The sequence below is a fragment of the Rhinolophus hipposideros genome (assembly GCF_964194185.1).
Source record: "Rhinolophus hipposideros genome assembly, chromosome: 2".
NCBI classification, from domain to species: domain Eukaryota; kingdom Metazoa; phylum Chordata; class Mammalia; order Chiroptera; family Rhinolophidae; genus Rhinolophus; species Rhinolophus hipposideros.
Genome location: NC_138048.1, coordinates 88739336 through 88764448, shown reverse-complemented (window position 1 = coordinate 88764448; position 25113 = coordinate 88739336). Strand labels below are relative to the sequence as shown.

The 25113-nt window shown below is 36.1% G+C and overlaps 1 pseudogene across 1 annotated transcript; it reads right to left on the bottom strand.

Moving 5' to 3' along the window:
* Positions 1-361: 361 nt before the first annotated feature.
* LOC308510252 (oxaloacetate tautomerase FAHD1, mitochondrial-like) lies at positions 362-24387 on the bottom strand (annotated as a pseudogene). The gene is made up of 4 exons: positions 24193-24387; positions 23537-24075; positions 19437-19590; positions 362-498 (listed from the first exon to the last, which is right to left on the bottom strand). The product of its transcript is annotated as an oxaloacetate tautomerase FAHD1, mitochondrial-like (transcript).
* Positions 24388-25113: the final 726 nt, after the last annotated feature.

The following is a 25113-nucleotide window of genomic DNA, read 5'->3' as shown; positions in this document are numbered from 1 at the left end:
CAGGGCAAATGCACAGCAATCATTTAACAAGAAAAACCTGACACTTTACGCTTGACCATGATGGCAAATGGAATTGCCTTTAATGTGATAGCTTCCGGGATATTGTACAGACATTTATGGATATTCTGAAAATAATTATGATTTTTTACTTTTGGAAATTCACAATCACATTTATCTTCTTATCTGTGGGAGTTTGGGGAAGAAACACATCAAGTTAAGGGGAAAGAAAACCTGAACAAAGTCCCTCTTTTTAGGTGAAATGGAATTTCCCTAAAACAATGGAATTTAAAATTGAAATGTCTTCAAAGCAGTCAGTTGTAGTTATAATTGTTTCCACTAAGGTGTGCTAGATCTCTAAATATTATTCATGCTTTCCTTGTGTTTCCAAATGCACTGCACTGAATTCAACAATGCTCACTGCCTTTCTCTCAGCTGCCAAGCCCTCTGCCACACAGGAGGGTTTTGAGCTGAATAATGTACGCCGGCACACAAATTCAGCTACAACACAAAAGAGGACAAGAGACCATTTAAAATTTTTAAATGAGAAGGACAAATAGTAGCATTTTTGAATTGGTGATTTTTATAAACTGACTTGGATATTGGCTTTGGTTTTGTAGAATAATTTGGTTTGTCTGAGAAATTCTAGAAGGTTAACCTGATAATAGGGAGTTTTTCAGGCAATTTTTCTTCTACTAAAACTCTTTAATGTCCTATTATCATTTACAACTAGTGTTACAAGTGTAAGTTATCTTTGCTTTAATAGTACATCAATCTGACTATCATTATACATGATGATTTAAATCCCTATTGGTTTCTGAGATTATCTAGTAAAATTTGAAAAAACAATTAACACAAAAGAGCAGTTCTAAATAAGTGTTTCAGGCAGGAAGTGGCACAGATTCAAAAGCACAACAAAAAAATTTGTGGGTAGAAAATAAAATTAATTCTTTTTATTTGCAGTACTGAATTTAATTTTTTCCTAGTCTTAAAGTTATCAACCAGAAATTTAGCTATCTTGTTAAAAGCCTTCTACATAGCTGGTAATTTAATAGTTGACTGAAAGGTTTATCAGGAGAACGTGCCAACTTTCCCCATAAAACAAATATAGGTTCTCTATATATAGGGTTCTACATATGCACCTAAGTCTGGGAGTACTTTGACATATGCAAAGAACTCTTTTTGGTCATATAATTCTATTTGGAATATGCTTTGGAGCTCCTTCCTTTGCTTTATTTTGCAGTGTTTTCTGTTAAAAAGACAATTTGCACTTCCCCACCTCCAAACCAATGTTATTGTTAGCTTCAGCAGTTTGTCTACTTATGTAATTTGGTTTTATAATTTCAGTTATATTGACTGATTGTTGTAATCAATGACTATGTCAATAATAGTTAAAAAATGTTAACCCTAAATTTAGTCTTAAAGAAAATTTCAAATACTCTAGCAGTTAATCTTAAATTGTTGGCATGATTTATTTGTGCAGGCAAAAATTAGTTTTTAGTCAGTTAAACAGCTGGAAATCAATTAGTAAGTAACTGCTTAGTTAGAGGTTGTTTTAAAAATAAAATTTTTTTGGACTGGACTGAAAACTTGCCATCAAAAAATATTTCTTCATAGGTTAAAAACTATGGTTTTAATTATATCATAAAATATTGCCTTCTATATCCAGAACAAATTTCATAAGATTTAAAAATCTTTTTGGCTATGGTTAGATTTGTTTTGTTTTGTTTTGATGAATTTTCATAGTAGTGGTAGAGTATGTAATTAAGCAAGTGAATTTTCCTGTATACAAATGAGTTTCTGAAAAATTTCATTTGAATATTAGGGAAAATAACATATTTAGTCATTCTACTGCCTTCTCATCCAGTTACCAAGTTAATAAGTTGGACAAATGTAAAATGACATCTGTATTTTTTCTGAGATATGTTGTTTAAATAATTAATAGTAGAATAATCAGGAAACAATTCAAGATTGTAAAGTTTTTACAATGCTAACCCAGGAAACCCTTTCGTTTGTGAGCTCTTTTGAGTTGATTTATTGAAACAATTGTCTCTGTAATTATTGCCTGCTGAGTAATGGTGACTAGCTACTATTTCTTGAAACTTTGAATAAGGGAATAAGATTCATTAAACTCATTTTGAACACATCTAGAGGTAGAGGGGAGTAGCATGTTTCCCAACATAGAAGTTTAGAGAAATTATTCTTCAATCTAACACAAGCATAAGTCAAATAGAGCTCTTTATGCCTGGTGTTAGCATTAAGTTGTATAAAAATACTTTTTAGAAACAAAGAGGAATGAATGTTGAATACCACAGAGCTAAAAGATATTGAGAGAAAATTAGGATCATGCAGAAAAGTATCTAAGTATGTTAATTACTTATTAAAATGATACACAGTGCAAAATGAAAATCTTCAGCATTTAGAAAACCAGCAACCCCTGCTGAATGGGAACCACTGTGCAACCTGACAATGGTTTGACTCAAAATTTAGGAAGGATTGTCAATGGTGCTTGACTTTCATTAAGATGCAGTTTTTTATGTTTTAGTTTAGAGTTAGGGCATTAATTCATGTGTTTTCTAAGAAGTGAGCCCTGTTTGGAATTTCATTAGAAGTGTGGCAACTCCACAAGGAATATTTAGATCAATTAATGCTCTACATTTAATATGAAAAATATTAAAGAAAAAATACCCCATTTTTTATTTGACAAGAAATGAGACTGAGTGTTCCCTCAGAATTGAGACTAGAGCTTTTCAGAAATATTTAAAATAAATATAACTAATGCGAATTCTATACCTAATGTTTTTTGAGAAGCAGGTATTACACTAAACTCTGTTATTGCTATTATTATTTTGCTTGAGTAAATGAGATAAGGTGCAAGCTTCGTGTAAATGAGAAAACACTACTCGTCGGCACTTGAAGAAACATTTGGTTTGGTTCAATATCAAGGTCATACTAAGAGACCAACACTAGCTGCATAAAGCCATATCAAGCTTTGCTATAAAGCTATTTTATTATGGAAATGAGCAATTCCAAACAAGTTTTGGAGCAGGAATGAAGTTTGGTGAAATGGAGGCAGTGGAGCTAAGGGGAGATTGGGGTTGAGGGGAGGCTTGAAGTCCCTGTGATGTGGGTCCTGGAACCCTGAAGCCAAGAGGACTCCAAGGAGGACAGAGGAAAAGAACATAGACTGATCTTATTTCACAGTTTTATAAGGATCGCTCTGAATTAATTTGTCTTCAAGTAGAAGAACTATATTATACATACGGAAGCTTAAGTATGGAAGGAAGAAAGTTGAAAAGGGAAAACCTCCAAGCTGTTTATGGGCTGATGGAATTGGGTGGTGGTGATCATAGGAAACAAATCTTGGAAGACACAGCAGCAGCTCTGGTACTATGCACATATCTTTATTCCTGAGAAAATTCAGGACGAGAGAAAATATAAATTATAATACCGTGTTTCCCCGAAAATAAGACCTGGCCAGACAATCAGCTCTAATGCATCTTTTGGAGCAAAAATTAACATAAGACCTGGTATTACATTATATTATATTATACCATATTACATTATATTATATCGAGCCTTATATTATAGTAAAATAAGACCAGGTCTTATATTAGTTTTTGCTCCAAAAGATGCATTAGAGCTGATTGTCCAGCTAGGTCTTATTTTTGGGGAAACACCGTAGGAGGTCAGGAATGAGAAAATCAACAAAAGCCGGTTGTAAATTTGGCTCTATACTTCTTGATACTCAAAGCAAATTATTTTCATTATCCACAGAGAGAAATGATATCAGTTTCTCAGGAGGGGCAAATAATTTCCTTTCACTGTGTTCTAAAATAATTTTATTAACAGTTTATTACTTTGCATTAAGTTTTTTTGTCCTTAATTTCTCTTTTAAAATGCAAACGCCAAGGGGAATGTATGCTTATTATGTCACTAATATCTGCAAATTATAAATAATTTTCTTGTAGCCTGTAGTGGGAGGATGGGCTTAATTTTGCCAAAGGAAAAGAATGGTTTAGAATTTAGATTCCCTTCCCTAGATTGTATTAGTTCTAATTCTTTGAGTTCAGCGTTACTTATGCTGGAAAAGAAATCATCACCTGTACAGAAAATTATTTACTGAAGTTGCTGAATGATAACTAAGTGGCAATTTTAGACATTAGGCACATGGGGACATCTTTGTGGTTGCTGGTTTCATCCATATGATCCATGTGGTCAATAGATTCTCACTTTTTAGCAAGCAAAGATGGTGGATAATTTTGGAGAACATAGTTTCTACTTAGGTCATGTTCACTATTAGCTAATTTGGGGAAACTATTTTTTTAAGAGAAGTATTCACAGAGCAGCTTCCCATTTGTCCTTTGGCTGACTCAGGGTGAGGGGGGTATAATCATTTATTTAAGGTATAGGCTATAATACACTTGTAGTAAGTAATCTTCAATTTTGATAATGAGAAGTCAGTATTTAATATTGACAGGTCACATCACTATGTAATTTGTAACTTCTTCTTCCCTCATGTTTATTGCTTCATATTCTTGAAAGTGCTGCTTGTCCACTTTATTAATACTTTAATCATTAGCCCCAAAGCAAGCATTCTATCTCAGCATATTTGTTCATATGTGTTGGTTTTCTTTGAATTTTTAAAAATAATTAATGTGCAAATAAAGAAATAACTTGCATTTAAAAAGCCAAATAAATTCCACAACTCAACAGCAAATTAAGAGAGAGACTGGGAAATGAGCTCTGGCAACATCAAAATCATAACTCAAAATATAATCCATGTTTATTTTTAATGGTAAATATTACTTTTGTAATTGATTTTTAATGTTAGAGTCCTTGATACACACACACACACACACACACACACATATGGAAAGGACAGCTTTAATGGGCTATGCATTGTGTATACTTTTTTTTTATTTCTTGAAGTAGATTTGAAACGGTTGAATATATAGCTTTTTACTGTGATCTCAAAGGACAAAGTTGCTAGTTCCTTTCTAGGATGCCCAAATATTCCAAGAGAAAATGAAACCTATCAGTGTGTTTCTTCCATTTGGTCTTTCTTAGGGGACTGTTTAATGTCCCTGAGAAGCCTGGAAGATGCTCATCAGTTTGCTCTATTTTATCTCCTGCTCAAAAATCCTTTGTTGTGACCATCCTCTAGTTAAAGAAGAGAAGATAGGGTTTCTTATTTTAATTGGTCAATGGGGAAATACCTGCCGTGTGACAAATCTTCTCTCTTTCATTATAGAACACAGTATTTTGCTTTCTTGTGTTTCCTGTCTTCATAGTCTGGAATATGAGATTTTTTTTTCTTTATTATCTAGGACACAACAGTAAGATAGAGCTTCAAAACAGTCTATTGGACGAGACATTGATTTCATTTCTTTTAATTTTCCTAGCTGTCTTCTTGGGAACCCAAAAGCAACAGAGTTACTCTCTCAAACAGGGTAGGAAACATTGCATGTGCACAAAGTATTTCTATCTCTCAAAATCTTTATCTAAAATAACTGCAAAAATAAGAAAAGGGGAGATATAGCACTGAGAATGTGGAATGAAAGACCTAGAAGCCTGCTATGTGAGGATAAATGATATCGTGGATGCCAATGTTCTAATTCACTTCAACTAATAAAGAAGAAACTAAAATTTCATTTTATTCACAAGAGAGGCTGGTTCTCCTTAGATGAATGTATTTCAATACGTAAGTCAGTCAAAGGAGCTACTGCCCACATATACTTAGGATAGATAGCAGTTATAATATTAGCTATCTGTTCCCCTTATCATTTTTTGGGCAGAAAAATTTTCTCTGATATTTTGTTGTAATTGTGTAATATATGACAACAATAGGGTTTTCCTCCTATTTAAAAGTCCCAAGCATAAATATGTACTGTTTCTAGTACTTAATATGAAGTTAAATGTAATATTTTTGTAGCTTATTTAAATGAATTCTTACAGTTTGGTAGCAACTGCTAACTTTGGTAATTGAATGAAAAATGTAAACTTATATTCTAACACAAAAACATATGTAAGTCAAGCTTTTAACATTTTAGATTTAATAAACAAATTCTTATTCATGACTAAAACAGTCAAAGTCAATTTTAAATAGACATCTTTTATTATTATTTTTTTTGGTAGACTATCAGTTGTTTTAGGCTCCGGTATATTTTTGGTGACTACATATGTGTTTAAAAAAATTATGTTCATTTGTTTCTTTTCTTCCTGAATGGCAAAAGTTTATTTGAGTTTTCTGAGTATTATTTCTGGAGAAAATATACTCCTCGAACTTTCTCTATCCAGATATGAATTATGTTTATCCTCAATGCATTTTCAGTGGCAAAAGAGAAACTTACACAGACAAATGTACAAGAAACAAAAAGCTGCTTTTTTCCCCTTAAGACTGTAAAGGATTTCTGTCAGAGAGTAAAAACCTAAAGTTAGAATTTATTGGACAAGGGATGGAGGGCAATCTGTGGTTATGTTGGGATTTTCACAATTTTTCAATTTAAAAATTTACTACAGATTTTATGTGGCAGTTATAAAGGAAAATATCATCCTTACTGTATGAAGTCATGAATAGTATTTTATAGAGTGTTTTAGGGGTAATCATGGTTTGAATTTTGAATTAATGCAGAAAAACTAAGGAAACCAACATGAAACAGTCTATGTTTATGCAGACTTATTTAGTCAAAATATGGCATTTATCTGAGGTAATATTTACACAGCACAAGCAATCAGAAGAAAATTTCTTTTCCGTAGGATTTTCAAAAAATAGTGTCTTAAGAGACAACTATTAAACTATGTGTAAGTGCTGCTTACTTTTAATTTTCTTCCTTATTAACCCACTCCTCAACACTGCTTAGCATGCTAGAGGTCAGAAAATATTTTGGTCTCAGTTTCATTTAGATTATTATAAACAATGTATTTATAGATACAGAGTATTCTTCAACTCTTTTTAGTGTGTAATACTGGTTATAACTTTCTTTCAGTAACTTAGAAAAGGTGCTGTTACATAAGGCCATGAAATAAGTGATACTATTTATTAGCTATGTGACAGACGGAAGAAAATGACCAGCAGATTTTTGTTATTAATGACCTTAGGGGTCTCTATTTAGGGAAAGATTTTAAACCCATGAAATAAATATAAAAGCCCAAAAACTTAATTGCAATAAAAGCATATGCTGTATGTACCACTGTGTCATACTATTTGAAAGCTTTAAAGTTCAGAGGCAGTTTAAAGAGTCAGGTAAAGTTATATTTGCTAGGGTATACATGCATTTTTTAAATGAATGTCTTTTTTTAAGGAGGGTAGTGGAAAGCGATAGCTGTGGAAGTTTCAGGCATGTAACAGCACTTTTGTTGTTATGCTCAAAAAAGATCTGCATCTTACTACTAAAACTAGTTTCTATTTTATGTGCAACGTTTTGATTTTATGCAAACTCCTCAAAATATTCACCAAAGCCTATCGTTGCCGGCAGCAAAAAGCCACGAAAAGTGGATGTTTGTTGAAGGACACCTACAAGGCAATGTGCATCTAAAATAATAAAATTGTATATCTGAATCTATAAAGATTTCTGCTTTACAAAACAAAATGTTGAATTTAGAGTTTAAGATACTGGTCTTACATACACACAGGAGATTGATTTAGTTTTGATAGAAATGTCACACTACCTATTTAGTTTATATATTCAGAAGTTCATAAAATAGAAATAATAACATCATCCTTCAATACTTTCAAAGAATCTTAGGGAAGAAAAAATTCAGATATTAAGGAGGTAATCAATTAAAATTTAGCAATGCAGCCTAATTTGGACTTGTCTAAATTCATGGATAGTCTACAGGCTTTAAAAACATTTTTATTATTTTTATGTGCACAGCTAGGCAAACCAAGTAAACCAAATGTTGCCTTTTTAAAGTTGCTTTAATTACTAGCTAAGAATCATTTGTAATTAGTTCAGTGTACAAACATAACAATAAATGTCCTTGCTTATATAGCAATTACTTGCATGAAAGTAGAAACTGGTAAATTTGTAAAATAATACTTTTCTTTAAGAAGAAATTTTTTTCTTTTGGAATTAACAAGGCTTCCTTGTTTATAAATAGTGCAAGTAATTTCACCAACTTGTGACTGAATTAAAATAAATTTATATAAATCAGCTTTGAACTAATGAACTGTAGAGTCAGTGCATTTTCAAATAAGAGGAGCTTATGTGTTTCTTGTCATATATATAAACACACATATATGCACACACACACACACACACATGCACACACATTTTTTTGAGAGCATTTTATTCATACCTCTACTTCTGTGATTGCTGGATTGGCCTCATCTTGTGAGGTCTGACAATTAAGTTCACGAACTTACCACCATGCGCTTTCATTGGCAGCACTGTACACACAGCTCAGTAAGGTTTCATAACCTAGGTACATCAGTGTCACACAGCTGTAGTCATGTCAACATGTAGCAATGTCTTGCTGAGTGGCGTTGTTGTTGCGTGTTTTTGTGTGCTGTCACAAGAATGTCTGAGCTTGAATTAAGCAATGAACAAACATTAAATTTCTTGTTAAACTTGGCAAAAGTGGAAGGGAAATCAGGGACATGTTAGTCCAACTTTATGGGAATGACGCCATGAAGAAAATGGGAGTGTACAAATGTATTAAACGTTTTTCTGAAGGGAGAGAACGTGTCACTGATGAAGAGAGGTCAGGGTGGCCAGTAACGAGCAGAACTGACGAAAGCATTGCAAAAATTTGTCGAATTGTGTATCAAAATCGTCGGCTGACTGAGAAGCACAGCAGACCAAGTCAACATCAAGAGAGAAACAGTTAGGAAAATGTTAACTGAAAATCTTGGCATGAGAAAGGTGTGTGCAGAAATGGTCCCGAGGAGCTCTTGCATCACGACAATGCACCAGCTCACATGGCACTGCCTGTGAGAGAGTTTTTAGCCAGTAAACAAATAACTGTATTGGAACACCCTCCCTACTCACCTGATCTGGCCCCCAATGACTTCTTTCTTTACCTGGAGATAAAGGAAATACTGAAAGGAAGACATTTGGATGACATTCAGGACATCAAGGGTAATACGACGACAGCTCTGATGGCCATTCCAGAAAAAGAGTTCCAAAATTGCTTTAAGGGGTGGACTAGGTGCTTGCGTCTGTGCATAGCTTCCCAAGAGGAGCACTTTGAAAGTGACCATAGTGATATTCAGCAATGAGGTGTGTAGCACTTTTTCTAGGATGAGTTCACAAGCTTAATTGTCAGACGTGGTATGCAATATGAAGTCCACATACAAAAATTCCCTATTGGCAGCTGAGATAAATTGAAGATAATTTGTTTTAAAAGGGATACTTCACTGTATGAAAATATTCACATCAGAATTACTTTGAATAAGATACTCTTGATGTCATTTAAACACACACGTTTTAACTCATACATTTTTAAGATTAGAAGTCCATTCCAAGATCATCTAAAATAGTGCCTTTCACCCTTCAATGCATATACACATCCCTTGAGGATATCGTTAAAATGAAGAACTATTTCAGTATTGGGGATGGGGCCCAAGGTCCTGCATTTCTAACATGCCCTCAGAGAACCATAGTTTGTGTTACAAGGATCTAAAACAGCTTTCCAAATACAGTGATTCTGGGATGATCTGATCATTATAAAGTCCTTGATTGGGGGTGGCTGGTTAGCTCAGTGTGTTTGAGTGTGGTGCTGGTAGCACGAAGGTTGCTGGTTTGAACCCCTCATGGGCCACTGTGAGCTTCGCCCTCCTTATAAAATAAAGAAATGAATAAAAAAGTCCTTGATTGCATTAAGATACATAGTGCGTGACTGTAATAGCAGATCCTGTCTTTTAAAACAAATTTGTCCTGATTTGTGAACTTGTTAAGACATTTTGAATCTCTGGGTTTTTGTTTTTCATCTGTGAAATGAAGGTATGGAATCAAAAGCTGAGCCTGAAGTAGACATGCAAACAGATATTTGTTGTTTGAAGAAGAGAATTACTTCCAGCTTTATGTTTCGTGATTTTATAAATCAAGGCTGGGTGCTTTCCTTGAAAAAAAAAATGACGTGTAGGTCTAGATTTTATTAATAAAAAGCAATTAATTATATTTGAGTTTGAAAAACACTAGGTTGAGCTTGTGGATAACAGGCTTGGGTGGGAAACAACTTGGGTGGAACTATATTACAACTGTATTTTCTAGTGACAACGCTCTCAGTGAGTCAGTCCCCAAAGCTCTGAGGGGTGGCTGCATGTACATTAACTTTGAACCAACTTATCTCAGGAAAAGTATGCATTTGCTTGCATGGTCTACTTGAGGGACTGGTTGTTTAAAGCTGAGAGATGGTCTCCCAGCCCTTTATTTCAATTCATCTTTTCTGAGTAATTTACAAAGCACAAAGGAAGTATCTAAACCCATTAGATACCACACTGCTCTACCCCTTACCATTCATTTATTTTTAAGTTAGGATTTCTTATTTTCTCAGAGAATAAGTACTTTTGTGCTTTATGTAAGATTTGTTATATGCACTACAGTTAGACTACGGTGACTAAACCAAAAAGTGGTGAACATAATAAAAAAAATGGCATAAGCTATTTGAAATTATAATATCCAGGATGTATGTTTGTGCTAATTGCAAGTAAAAATAAATTGTTCTTCTTTTCCATACCAACTCTATATCTGAGCTTCTGAGGACAAATTGTCTGGCTGACCTTTTTTTTGCGTGTGTGTGTGTGTGTGTGTGTGTGTGTGTACATTTTCAGGGTGAACAGTGGGGAAGGGAAAAGTGTTAAGAAAGGCAGAGTAACCAGTAATGGAAAATAACACCCCGTGCTTGCTCCAGTCTTCTTTTTCTAACTGGCCAGAGCTAAGTCATGGATTATGAATATGCCATCTTTAGTAGGTTTAACCTGGCAAGTAGAGAAGAGCATATGGAAAGCTTTTCTTGTGTTTTAACAAATAAAAACTTGGTTTTAGGAGAAATCATTTTTAATGGAAAAGTTTTCTTCAACTCGAAATTCAGCTAGTAGAAACCCATTTGACCATACTAGTTGTTAAAAAAAAAAAATACTAAAATGCCTTTCTTCTCTCTGTTGTTAAATGGCCATCCTCTCCCCATCATCCGCACCCCCAAAAGCCTTCCCACATTTCTGGATGCCTTGGCTTCTCTCCCAGGCCCCTGCTATGTAACTAATATATATATATTTCTAATTTAATTTTATTTTTTTAAATTTTATTGGGGAATATTGGGGGACAGTGTGTTTCTACAGTGCCCATCAGCTCCACGTAGTTGTTCCTTAATCCAGTTGTGGTTACTGTTAAGAGCCTGCGCTCCAACCATCTGAGGCATCTGGTCACACCTCCGGAAGTTCAGCGGCAGCTCGCTGTCCTCAGTCCAGCTGTGGAAGGCGCAGCTCCCTGGCCCATGTGGGAATGAACCAGCAACGCTGCTGTATTCAGAGCTCATGCTCTAACCAACTCAGCCGTCCGGCCGCTTAGCAACTAGTATTTTTAAATATCACCATTGAATGTTCTTAATTTAAATAACACCTATCTTCATATTCTAGAAAAAAGGAAGCAGCATTTGAGAAAGGGAAAGATGGTCAAGTATATTCAAAAAAGAAAATATAATGCACATAAAGGCAAATGTAAATTAGCCAACTGTGTACATGATAATAAGATTTCTTTTTGATTGCTACTATCAGTAAAAGTAGACCACTGGAAAAAACTGCCAACAGAAATTTCCTTGCCGATCTCAAGTGAAAGCTTTTTGAAATGCAGGAGGGAAAAAGCAGGAGAAGCTACTCTCCCACCTTCCAAATCTTTGATGCTCTCTTAAGAAAGGTGATTCTGGGACTGAAATAATAGTATCATGGTATGGCTTTAGAAAATTCACAGAATAATCTTAATCAAACTTGTTTACTTATAAATATCAGTTTTCAGATAGGTTAAGTTAGAGGTTACCTACATGATGTTATTTTAAAGGGTGCTTCTCCCTAAATACCCATTAACCATGTGCCATGATCTTTAGAAACTCATTTTTATAGGTTTTTATTTTCTTTTCCGGTTGATTTCCAGTTCAGTGCAAGTGCTCTTCAGTTGTGAGCTAAGGCTCACAACTCTAGCTCTTAACTCTTTCTTCAACTATTACGGGGCGTTGAGTAACTACAGATGAACAGGGCAGAGTTCTAGTGGACACTTAATTGGGAAAAGGAGTCTTCCTCCTCTGCCACCAGTGACAGGCATTTGGAAATGATGGTTACAAGAGGGTGTGCAATTCCGATCCCAAAAGGAGGCATCATCTTTGGGACATTCGGGGATGTTTGCCTGGTAAAGAAGAAACTCAACTCAGACAAGGACAGAGACATCATTTTTATGGGTATTTTTCTGTCTCAAATTTGAAAAGAGAATTAAAATATAATTATTAGCTTGAAAATTAATTAGTGCTGGTAGCTCTTATTAGGAGTAACATGTTCTATACTCTCAAGATTACTAACACTGGCATTTGACAGAGTTGATCACACTATATTTGTAATGACAATTTTTTTCTCTTCTGATTTCTTTGATGTTATCTTGACTCTTTGGCTATCACTGAATACTAATTTTGGGTTTATCCCTTTGCTATCTCCTTTTGCTGTGTCTTTTTCTTCTTTCCACAATACCACAAATTTCTTTCCTCATACAACCCTTGCACCCACACATACACAGTTTGTTTTTATCCAATTCTCACCATTCAGGATGTAACCACTTTTTATTGCTTCATGCAGATGACTCCCAGTTCTACAGCTCTGCTCCCTGACTTTGTTACAAAGCTCTAGCTACACATTTCCCACTGCCTGCTACCCATCATTATTTGCACGTTCCATAGTTTTCTTCAACTAAAAATTTCTCAAACCAGAGTTATCACCTTCTTCCACAAAAAAACTCATTATTCCTAAATTTCTGAGTACTGCCAAATGTAATGGCTTTCTCCCTTTGACTTAGCCTTGTTGGAGTCTTTCATCTCTGTTTAATCAGATATCCCCTTCCTTCCCAATTTTAAATTCTGCCTAAGTTCACAGCTTAATACTCCTTTCCCATTTTAGTTCAAGTGCTATTGTAAGATTTACCTGTGCACTTGATTTACCCACTCCAGGGGATTTAGAACTTACATAGCAAGAAGTGTGATTTCCTACTTTTTAAGCCGGGGGCCCATAGCATAGTGTCTTAAGCATAGGAGATACTCAATAGGCATTTGTTGAATTAATTGTTTTATTATTATTAACTCCATATACTAGGAGTTATAAAAAATAATAAAATAAAAATAATTCTCAAGGTCAGTCTGTTAAACAAAGCATCAAAACGTAAGTATTATTTTACTGATTTGATTTGGGGAAGAGCTTTGGCTAGCCAATTTAAGTTCAGATTTACATTGGAACTTCTTTAAATTACTTGACTTCAGTGTGACAAATCCTGTCTCACAAGATTGACTTTAATAATTTAAATGTTTCTTTGGATTTTAGACTTGAAAGCTAAGTGTATGTGGGTGGAAAAGGATAGATTCTGACTTGAGTTGATAGGATTAAAAAATAACTCAGCTGAGTAAGCTTTTGTGGCTATGATTCACTTAAAATGCAAAGGGTGGAGAGTTGTATAACTAATGCTAGAGACAGAGACTAATTTTAAGTATAGGAGAGGGATTTGGACTACTAAATAGCACCTTGCTTATGCAGTCAGAAATAATTTCACTTTTTTTTCGAAACAAGAATTGAAAATGGCATTAGCTTTCAAGCAGCCAATAAAACCAGTACAATGATCAAGTGTCTTCATCTTCTATTGCAATAAAAATCATATGACAAAACTGGGGTGGAAAAAAATGGATGAAAATGGCCTAGGGCATTAGAATTGACAAGACCTGGGCTTCTTAATATTCTGGTCAGCTTTTGCATTTGGCAGTAGCTTACTGTCAGCTCTTGCCTTCCCCAGTATTGATCATCTGGAGTCAGAGAGTTCCAGCAGCTGCGGGTCCAGTGTTCTCCAATTTTGGAGCCTATCCTAGACCAGACTGGATGAACATTCATAACCCATAATCATCCATCGATGGAAATTATTTGAACCCAGCCTGTCTTGTGTCATCTTCCTAATCATCATCCCTGTCCAGTCTTTACTTTTCTTCCTATCCTGTTTACATTCCACATACCAATAATTTTAAAAAATATATTTGTTCTTCCTCTCGGCTAAATGGAGAGCAAGAATGAAATCAAATTCAGTTACAGAAAAACAGTAATGCTATATTATTTTTCACAAATAAACAATTTAAAAACCTCTCTAAAATAACAAATTTGGCTTGCTCTTCTGTCTGTCATCACATCTTTCTGGCAAAACATCAACCCGGCATCAACACAAATATCTGCTTTCTCTAAGCATGTGCACGAGCAAATGAGCTCCACTAGAGATAATCATGAACTCAGCAGATTGCTTTTAACATAAATTTGGTAGTTTCTTACTTGGACCCTAAACACTGTCCAGCAAGCCTGCTACATTTTACTTGCCAACTTTCTCCCGCTGTGCAGAAATGATTTCAAAACTTTTCTACTTTCCTTAAACTTCTGGATGCATTTTTGTTACATTTCTTCATAGAGTATATAGAAACCAATAGATGAGTTTTCTCAACTTTTCATCACCAAATCTATGCACTCATCCCTGCAATGATGCATCTGCATTCATTCTCTTTTTAGTCCTTCTGTATAGAGGATGAACTGTCCTTCTTAGCTAGGGCCCAGTCCTCTCTACCTCTTGGTTTCTAATCGTATTACTTCCAGCCTTTTGTATGGTCAGGGTTCTCCAGAGAAACAGAATACATATCTATATATCTCTCTATCTCTATCTCTATCTCTATCTCTATCTCTATCTCTATCTCTATCTCTATCTCTATCTCTATCTCTATCTATCATCTATCTATCTAGCCCCCCTGAAAGTATACATATTTTAAGAAAGGAAAAAAACCGTGTTAAAATTGTAATACTCAATATATACCAATAACAAAAGATGAATACAAGTCACGTTTGACTTCTGCAATTATAAGAGGTGCTCACAGTGGTTACCATCAACATCCAGACACTTCTGATTACGGTGAACTACTGCTTGAGCAACATTGACAAATGTTCTCTCTATTGTTAAATGGCCATCTATTGAGTCCTCTCCCCTTCATCCCCACCCCCAAAAGTCTTCCCACATTTCTGGCTGCCTTGGCTTCTCTTCCAGGCCCCTGCTATGTAACTAATATATATATATATATATATATATATATATATATATATATACACATATATATATATATATATATGTATTTTTAATTTTATTATTTTTTAAAAATTTTATTGGGGAATATTGGGGGACAGTGTGCTTCTACAGTGCCCATCAGCTCCAAGTAGTTGTTCCTTAATCCAGTTGTGGTTACTGTTAAGAGCCTGCACTCCAACCATCCGAGCCATCTGGTCACACCTCCGGAAGTTCAGCGGCAGCTTGCTGTCCTCAATCCAGCTGTGGAAGGCGTAGCTCACTGGCCCATGTGGGAATCGAACTAGCAACCCTGCTATATTCAGAGCTCGTGCTCTAACTAACTCAGACGTCCGGCTGCTTAGTAACTAATATTTTTAAATATCACCATTGAATGTTCTCAATTTAAATAACACCTATCTTCATATTCTAGAAAAAAGGAAGCAGCATTTGAGAAAGGGAAAGATGGTCAAGTATATTCAAAAAAGAAAATATAATGCACATAAAGGCAAATGTAAGTTAGCCAACTGTGTACATGATAATAAGATTTCTTTTTGATTGCTACTATCAGTAAAAGTAGACCACTGGAAAAAACTGCCAACAGAAATTTCCTTGCCAATCTCAAGCGAAAGCTTTTGGAAATGGAACAGGGAAAAAGCAGGAGAAGCTACTCCCCCACCTTCCAAATCTTTGATGCTCTCTTAAGAAAGGTGATTCTGGGACTGAAATAATAGTATCATGGTATGGCTTTAGAAAATACACAGAATAATTTTAATCAAACTTGTTTACTTATAAATATCAGTTTTCAGATAGGTTAAGTTAGAGGTTACCTACATGATGTTATTTTAAAGGGTGCTTCTCCCTAAATTTTGCAAGTTGTTCCCCAGAAATATTTTACTAATTTACACTCCTCCAATGGTGTATGAGAGTACATAACAATAATGTAAAACTGAAAATTTTCTTAGAGATCCACACTTCAGTTTTATAGACAATGAAAACAAATTCTACTGATCTTACATTAGTTCAGATGACATTCCTTTCCTTGGAGGGAATTCCAGGCATCTGCCAAGTTCTGACAATCTATTACACACCACAATGTGTCATCAGCATTTCTCTTCCCTATGTTTTATGTTCTTTCGTTTGACACTCCTCTGCAACACCTCTCCATATTATATATTCATGTGTATATATTCTGTTTCCTCTTTTAGATTATGAACTTTGAGGGTAGGCATTTGTCAACTATGCTATAGTGTTCAGCAAGACTGGTGCTTATGAATCACCTAAGATCACACGAGTGAGTCACGAAGAAGGAAAGTGATCATCATGTTTATGTTCTCTGTCATAATTTGGTCACTGAGAGTAGTGAATCCCACCATTTCTACCATTCTTATTCAATATCTATACTAGCTATACTCACATTTCAGACACTATTATGGAAAGAATCCAAAAAATCCCTTCTAGCTGTATATAGCTGTAAAGATTTAGAATTTAGATTCAGAGACCTTGGATTCAAATTTGGGCTTTGCTCCTTACTGATAGTGTGACCTTGGGCCTTTGTTTCTTCAAACCAGGCTAGGTCACAGGATTTTGTGAGATTCTGAATGTTATATGTTAAAAGAACTTGTGAACTCTAACAAACAATATGGGCTACTATTTAGCAAAAACTACAGTTGATTGCTGCAGATACTGTTCTAAAAGTTTCACAGGTGTCAACTCCATATTCCTCATGACACTCTACTTACAGGGCCAGGAGTATTATTATACCCATTTTTTGGATGAGACAATATAGGAGAGATTAAACAACTTGTCAAAGGTCACATATCCAGTAAATGGGTAGAACCAGGACTTGAACCCAGGTAATTGACAGTATAGTCCCTGCTTTCAACCACTGTGCTCTGTTAGCATTCTGTAAAGTTGACATTATTAAAATACTCAGAGTACATGTATTAATATAAAATATATGCTAAGCACTGTGCTAAACACTGAGGGTGCAAAACAGAAAGGGCAAGGTCAGTCAAAGTCTTTCAAACATCTATGTAGGTGAAGAATTTCTTTAAACAAAGAAAAAAAGCCTTATGCTTGAACAATGACCTTTTACTTAATTAGCATATGTGAATTCACAGATGATGAGTCAATATAATAATATAGATTAGCATACATTGTATTATGCAAGTATCCTATCAGTAAATATTCTTTATTAACTGAGTCATACTTTTTTCCAGAAAAATAGCTTTCTGCTTTAATGTTCCAAAGAGATTAATGCTCTTTCAAAGAGATAATTATTTTAGTTTTCTTTCTTAATATTTGTGGATTTTCAAACACATTCAAGACTTCAATCATACTTGAAGACCTCAGCTCATGGGACACCACTTTCATTTTCAATTTATTGAACAGAATGACTTTTACTTAAAAAATTCTAAAATAAATGTGCTGGTGGGTTTACAACTATATATTTTTATAACTATAGTATCATGGGATCTGGATTTCCACAGCTTTATAGAACATCTTAGCTGTCTAATGGAAATATGATTTTTAGAATATCTGAAAGAATTTTCTTTAGTTCCATGTTACACAAATTCAACCTTTTCTTGCATGAGTTTTCCTGAGACACAACAGATGATTATGCAAAGCCATTTATGTAAGTGAATTGCTCAGTGATATTATCAGCCAAAATTGTAGGTTGAGGTCAAGTGATGTCAAGTCGTTATTTAAAGAAACAAAGACAAAGGGAAAAGACAAATTGTAGAGGAGAAATTTAATACATTTTGTCAACATAAGTAGGAAGGTCAGTAAAGGACACGAAGCTAGAGTGATGTCATTATAACTGGCTTCAGTTCAGAAGAGGCAGGGTGGCAGTTAGCCAAAAAGGCACTTTGATGTTGTTTGTTTGTATACCGCTATTTAGCTATCCATAACCAGAAATGGATATTACAGCAGATAATTTTATGGTGGATGATTGAACATTGTGGTTACTGAAGTATTTAAACTTTGTTTCTAAAATACAATGATTATATCTCATTTAGAGCTTTAGTTTTTAAGATGAATTTCCTCCATGCAAGCAGCTCTGCAGGATCCTCTACAATCTAGACAGGTCCAACTGTAGTGATCTGGACATATATTTTGAGTTCAGACAAAGCATTTAGGAAAGAGTCCCATGATCTGTTAAAATTATGAAAGAATCATATGTATGCAGCCTCCTGTCCTGCTTCCTGCTGGTATTTATGCCGTGCCCATAGAGAGGGAGAAAGGAGACAGCTGGAAGGATGATTTCTTTCTTCAGTTTCTCATTAGCTTGCATTATGCATTGCCCCAACACCCTCCAGCAGACCATGGCCACCTAAATAGTTCTTACTCTGTTGGTTAAATCATATGTATTTAGCATCTGATGACTTCCTATTGGTTAGAGGTTTTAGGTGAAATTTTTGTTGCATGCAGATGTGAGAAAGCAAACCTTTCCAATAAAAATATAATGTAAGCCACAGATATGAGCCACATATGTTATTTTACATTTTCAAGTAGCCACATTAAAAAAAATAAAATTAAGTTAATGGTATATTTTCTTTAATACAACATATCCGAAGTATCATTATTTAAATATGTAATCAAAACCAGCCCCAATGTTGCAGCTGGTTTTGTGGCTATGACTGATACTTAATGCCTTATCTTCTACCCAGTCTAGATTCTCTTCACCCTCGGTTATCACTTTTTCTAGTCTAGGTGACTTATCTAGTGGGTGATCCTCCTCATGCCTTTCTCAGGCCATGCAGTAGCCTAACAACTTACTGCCAAATCTGGGCAGAAGCATCCACTTGGTCTTTCCCACTGACAGCTCTTACCGCCAAAGGCCAATGAACCAACCTGGGGTGGGGGATGGGGTTTGCTAACTACCAAGTATGTCCACTCCAGTATAACATGAGGATAGAGGGAATGGTTACTGGGTTGTTCCATGGCTCTGTTGCATTCACTGTAAACTGGACCTAGTGAATCTATTTATTACCATGTGCCCCAACTCTGGCATAGAGTCCTGGATGACTTTGGGTTCCTGAATAATAAATATGACCTTGAAATGTCTGGGTATTCTCTTTCTCCAGTGTATGATTACCTGAGTAAATGGTCATAGGTTTCCATGAAAAAAGGATTGGTTGAATTATTAGCATATAATGTTACCTTGGTATTGCATGGCGACTCCTCCTGGATTCTTGACCTCTTGTTCCGTTACTGGAGGTCCATACAGCTGGTCGGGGTAGATCTGGAGATGGACATGTGTCGTATTGATAGGCAGAAGTCTTTGCATTGTGTTCAAGTAAGGGGGTGGAGGATGCTGGTTTTTTAACAGGGAGGAATAGACCGCTTCTCATGGGCCCAAAAGGGTCAAGAGAATCTGGGTTTTTAAGATTTTTTAAGGGCAAAAACCTAGACATTCCCATTCCAGGTTTACTAATTCTAGGTTCTGGTCATGGCATTGCAGAGTTGCCTATTTTATATTTGACCTTCTCTGGTGTTCTGCTTACTTTATAATTCAGTTCTGGAAAAGAACTTCAGCTTTCTTTGCCTTTAAGCGATGGTGGAGCAGAGACTCTTTATGTGCTGCTAAGGATTCCCTCTGGCTTTCACACTTTACCTTAAATTGGTGATTAATTATCTCCATCTTTTCATTTCCCCCTCCCCCAATGAATTAGTAGCCCTCAACAATAGCCATTCCTTCCATAGTCCCTATAATTTTCTACTATTTCTCCGAAATCTCTCAAATGCTTGAGATGTTACCTGTAGCCAGTGCTTTTCTTTCCCATTCAGTTCACCCCAGGTGAAAGTCTTAATAATTGCATTGCTACAGTATACTGGGCTATTAGCACTCTACCTATCACCAGTGATGGTGTCCTCACTGCCAGCCATCAGCAGGTGATTCAGCTCAAAAATCCCACTTTAGAATCTGCTTCTTAGAACCACTCCTGACTTCTACTGCTTTAGATCAGTATTCCTAGAAACAGACTTTGAGATGGAGATTTGCATGTTTGAATTTTATTGGTCAGTACTCTCAGGAATTAGCAGAGGGAGAGATTGAAACTGTCCTTAGTTGCAATAAAGAAGCTCTGGAGTTTATATGGCTCTTTAGAATCTTCCCCAATTAATGCATGGGGGACTGGTCCATATAGCCCCCTTACCCCCCTCCCTTAGCCAGTCATTGGATGTGGATTCACTCTGGGGAGGGGCATAACCTTGGGGTAGGTGGCTCCCAAATTCCAGTAGAGAAACTCAGCTATCAGCAGCCTATACTCCCAGAAGCTGGGGTGTGAGTGCCTTGGTACAGAATTTTGACTTTGAGTTCCAGAAAAATTAGATCATGGGCCAGTAGATCAAATATGAGACCAAATATTTACATTTACTGTGTGATTAATATTGCTGTCTCATTTTGTGATATATTTAGGTACAATCTTCTGTCACAGACTGTACTCATTTGTATAACTTAAGCACACTTTTTTTGGACACGAAGCCACATCAACCATCAAGTTCTGAGATTTCTGATGAAGCTTTTCTGACAGTGAGAAATTTCAATGTTACAGACAAATAATTATTTGATATAAAATCTTGGTATCAAAGTGTTCCATTATTTTTTTCTCTCATTAGTTTCTTCTGTCCTTTCTTTCTGCCTCATTTGTTGAGTATAGCTAGTGGAGAACATGGGCAAGTGTACAATTAACTATAATTGCAATGGGCACTGTCCTATTTGTAACTTTTTGATGAGAGTGAAGAAGTAAATACCAAAGAGTCATACATTTAAGCCCAGATAGAGATATTTCTGTTCATAAAATGCTAATGTTAATTTACTTTATAGTTGTCCTATAGTTTTTTTGGGGGGGCTCTTTCCACACTTCTTTTTAAATTAGTTTGCGGTGCACAAAACAATGGTAATAGTTAGACATTAGTTATCATTTATATCCCTCACACGGTGTCAACCCTCCTTCCCCCATCCACTATCCCTCTGACATCACACACAGCCATTACATTTCCACTATCTCTATTCCTAATGCTGTACTCTGTTTTTTGTAACTATATACATATATATTTGTATATATATGTATGTATATGTATGTATATATAGTATATATAGTATATATATATATATATATATATATATATATATAAACTTGTAATTGACATTCATTATTGCTCAGCTTCAGGTGTACAGTGCAGTGATCAGGCATCTACATCATCCCTGAGGTGGTCTCCCTAACGAGACAAGTGTCCATTGGATACCCTACAAAATCTTTACAACATTATTGATTATATTCCCCAAATTGACTTTCATAACCCCATGGCAATCTTGTGGTTACCGACTGTTTTCTAATCCCCTCCCCATCTTCCCTCTTATCCCCACCCCCCCCTCCCATCTAGCAACCCTCAGTTTTTCCTCTATGTCTCTGAAAATGTTTCTGATTAGTTCATTCATTTATTCTTTTCTTTAGATTCCACATATAAGTGAGATCATATGGTATTTGTCTTTCTCTGTCTGACTTATTTCACTTAGCATAATGTTCTCTAGGTACATCCACATTGTTGCAAATGGTAAGATTTCTTTCTTCTTTATGGCTGCGTAATACTCCATTGTATAAATGTACCACAGTTTCTTAATCCAGTTGTCTACCAATGGGCATTTCGGTTGTTTCTATGTCTTGGCTATTGTGTATAGTGCTACAATAAACATAGGGGCGCATAAATTTTTTGAATTAGAGTTTTGGATTTCTCCGGATAAATACCTAGGAGTGGAATTGCTGGATCATAAGGTAGTTCCATTTTCAGATTTTTGAGATACCTCCATACTGTTTTTCATAGTGGCTGCACCAATCTGCAATCCCACCATGTCCTATACTTTTTGATACCGGTAGCTATATGGATATATTTGATGCTTTTCAAATATACATCACATAGTAGAAATAACCTCTATATTAAGTTCCTAGGATGTTTAGACACAGTGTCTCCTTTATCCAGTACTAGGGAATGTCTCAAGTTATTGACAGCACAACAGACTTACAGACTTAGCATTTCTCTCTCTCTCTCGCTCTCTCTCTGTTTTAGGGAACATACTCTAATGGTCATTTTTTTCTGTGCTTATCCTGTCTTTTTTCCTCTGAAGAATTTTGCAGACTTGATTGTTCTCTCTTTAGAATTATTTCCTCCTCTCCTAGTTTCTCTGCCACCCTGGTCTCTGGATTACCTTCCAAGGTCTCTGCTTATTCTTTCTTTGTTTCTTAAAGTAATTTTTCCCTTTCTATCTTTTAAATAGGAGTGTTACCCATGGTTCTACCTTTCCCCCCTACTTTATATTACTCTCCATTTTCTGCCTTTGCTGCTTCTTCTACTTCTGTGACTACATGACCTATATACCAGTGACTTCCCAAACTGTCCCTGGACATAGCGGGCTCTCCTTTACTGTAAGGATATCTTATAGGCATGATGACAGTTCAGTTTGAATAGTCACAGACTGGGAAGCAGAAATGTAATTTTATACTCCATTGTATAAATGTACCTATATATTTATACAATGTATATGATACTTAGTTCCTCCCAAAAGACAACATAGTTATTTGGAAAACAATATTTTCACAATTATCTCCCAACCTCTGATTCTATTGGCTAGGGTACACACCCTAAGTAAATGACTGAGGTCTTAAGTAATTGTTCACTTATTAAATAAAATTTTATATTAACTGACAATGTGGAATAGTGTTTTTCTCCATTTCCATGAGAAGAATCACTTGGAGTGCTGGTGATTAATGAATCTGGTATAGGTCACTGATTTGGAAGTTATTATTTTTACAAATACCTTCAGGTGATTATCATGATTCCAAAAATTTGGGAAACACTAATTTGAAACATGCTTTTCAACTTCATTTGCAGATTTTAACTCTTAAACTATTGTTCCCAGAATGACCCACTGCCAAGTCTTACCCAGTCTAGTTTTAGGAAAATAAAGTAGGTTTTCTGAACATTTGCTTTGATAATATCTCCTCTTTGGAAGCATCAAGAGTGCTTTATTCTGGCTGTTTCCTAGAAAATACTCTTTCTTCTTAACATTTCTGGCCCAGCTCTTCTAGATCATGTTTTCCTTGGAAGGTCCATCTTCCTTGAGTTGAGGCATAGCAAATCATTAAATGAAACAAATTGTTAAAAAATTAGGTCTTATTAAAGGATTGTCATATTAAATAATCTTTGCTTGCTCTGTCTTGTTACCTTTTCTGAAAGATGTTAGAAGTTAGGGTGCTTCTTACCTTAAATCTCATATTGACGACTCTGGGCATTCCAGCCAGGATCTCATTGTTTTCTTTAATGGGTCCAACTCCCTTTGGCATCCATAGAGCTCTCCTTCTCCAAAGTCATTATTTTAGAAATGCAGCTGATGATGAGGGGGATGGAAAACATCACAGAGGATGTCTTACCTTCCTGAGTTCACCATTGACCTTGAGCCAGAGCTTCAGGTTGTGAAGGGCAAGACTCTTCTCTTTGGCCGTGAAGCTGTTGGCCAGAGTCCAGGGTAGCCCTGTCTTCTTGCACTCATCCTGCACATCTTTGGCTGTCATGTCCTGGCACAGGGCAAAGCTGACCACGTAGTCCATGGCCATGGCCTATGGGACAGCACAGCAACTCTTGCCCATCATGACGTCAGTTGTAGGCAGACAAGAAGATGGGCAACTCTCAGGGCATAGGTGGTGGATGACTTTAGGAAGAAAACAGGCTTGCTTGGCATTGTGCTCTCCATCTCCTCATTGTGGTCTGCGTAGTTCCTGCCCACACCGAAGATATTCTTCCCCTACTTGTAGAACTGGGTCAGCTGCTGGGGGGCCACCTTGGCTCTTACTAGCTGCTCCTGGCATTATGTGGACTGTGCCCGGCATGTCCTCCAATGCCTACAGCTGCCTCTGAGTACTGTCCCATCTGTGAAGGCCCGTTCCAGTTTGAGCTTCTCAGGGAACCCAGGAGTTGAGTGCTTGGCCTGGAAGCCGCTGCACCCGTGGGTGCTTTGGGGTCGTCCAGCCTTAGGACAGTGGCCTGGTTCCCGGAGAAAGGTGGAGACTCTATAATATTTCATTTTGTTCTTAGGTTGACTGAGGGTGGATATCATCATCTCTTGCCTTTTAAACATGTATATCAGTCTGTTTCAAATATTAGTCTTATTTTCCCCCTATAACTTCTCAGTCATTCAAAGTTTTGTCCCCATTTTGAAGGATTTTCTTCTCCCCCTTGTCCTTCTCATGAGGACATTTGGCTGCAGAAAGAAGCTTTTCTATCCTAATGTATTGGGGGAAGGGGCATCTGGGCCAGGGCTCTTCTCCACTCTCACTGATGTCCAGCCCACCTCATCTGCTCCTTAGCACCAGTCTCTGACTTTTGCAACATAGACTGGCCCACCTGGTCTATCAAGTATCCTGAGCTGGTCTCCACTGAGGTGTGAATTGTTCCACTATGTTTTTGAGGTATGTTCTCTTGATGACTTCTTTCCATACTACTGCCTCTAAGTAGGTGGTTGCCCTTGCAAAATTCTTGGCTTCTTCTGTAGCCCACGCATTCTGTACTTGTCCTACAGAACCACACTCACCTTGGATGCCCTGAGGCTCTCCTCCATAGACACCTCCCTCACTAATTGTTATTTGATAGTACTCATGATATATATTGTGCCACACTCTCTACTGAATTTCTTTTTAATTTTTCTCTTTTTAAAAATTTATTGGGGTGACAATTGTTAGTAAAATTACATGGACATCAGGTGTACAATTCTGTATTACATCATCTATAAGTCCCATTGTGTGTTCTCCACCCAGAGTCAGTTCTCCTTCCATCAACATATATT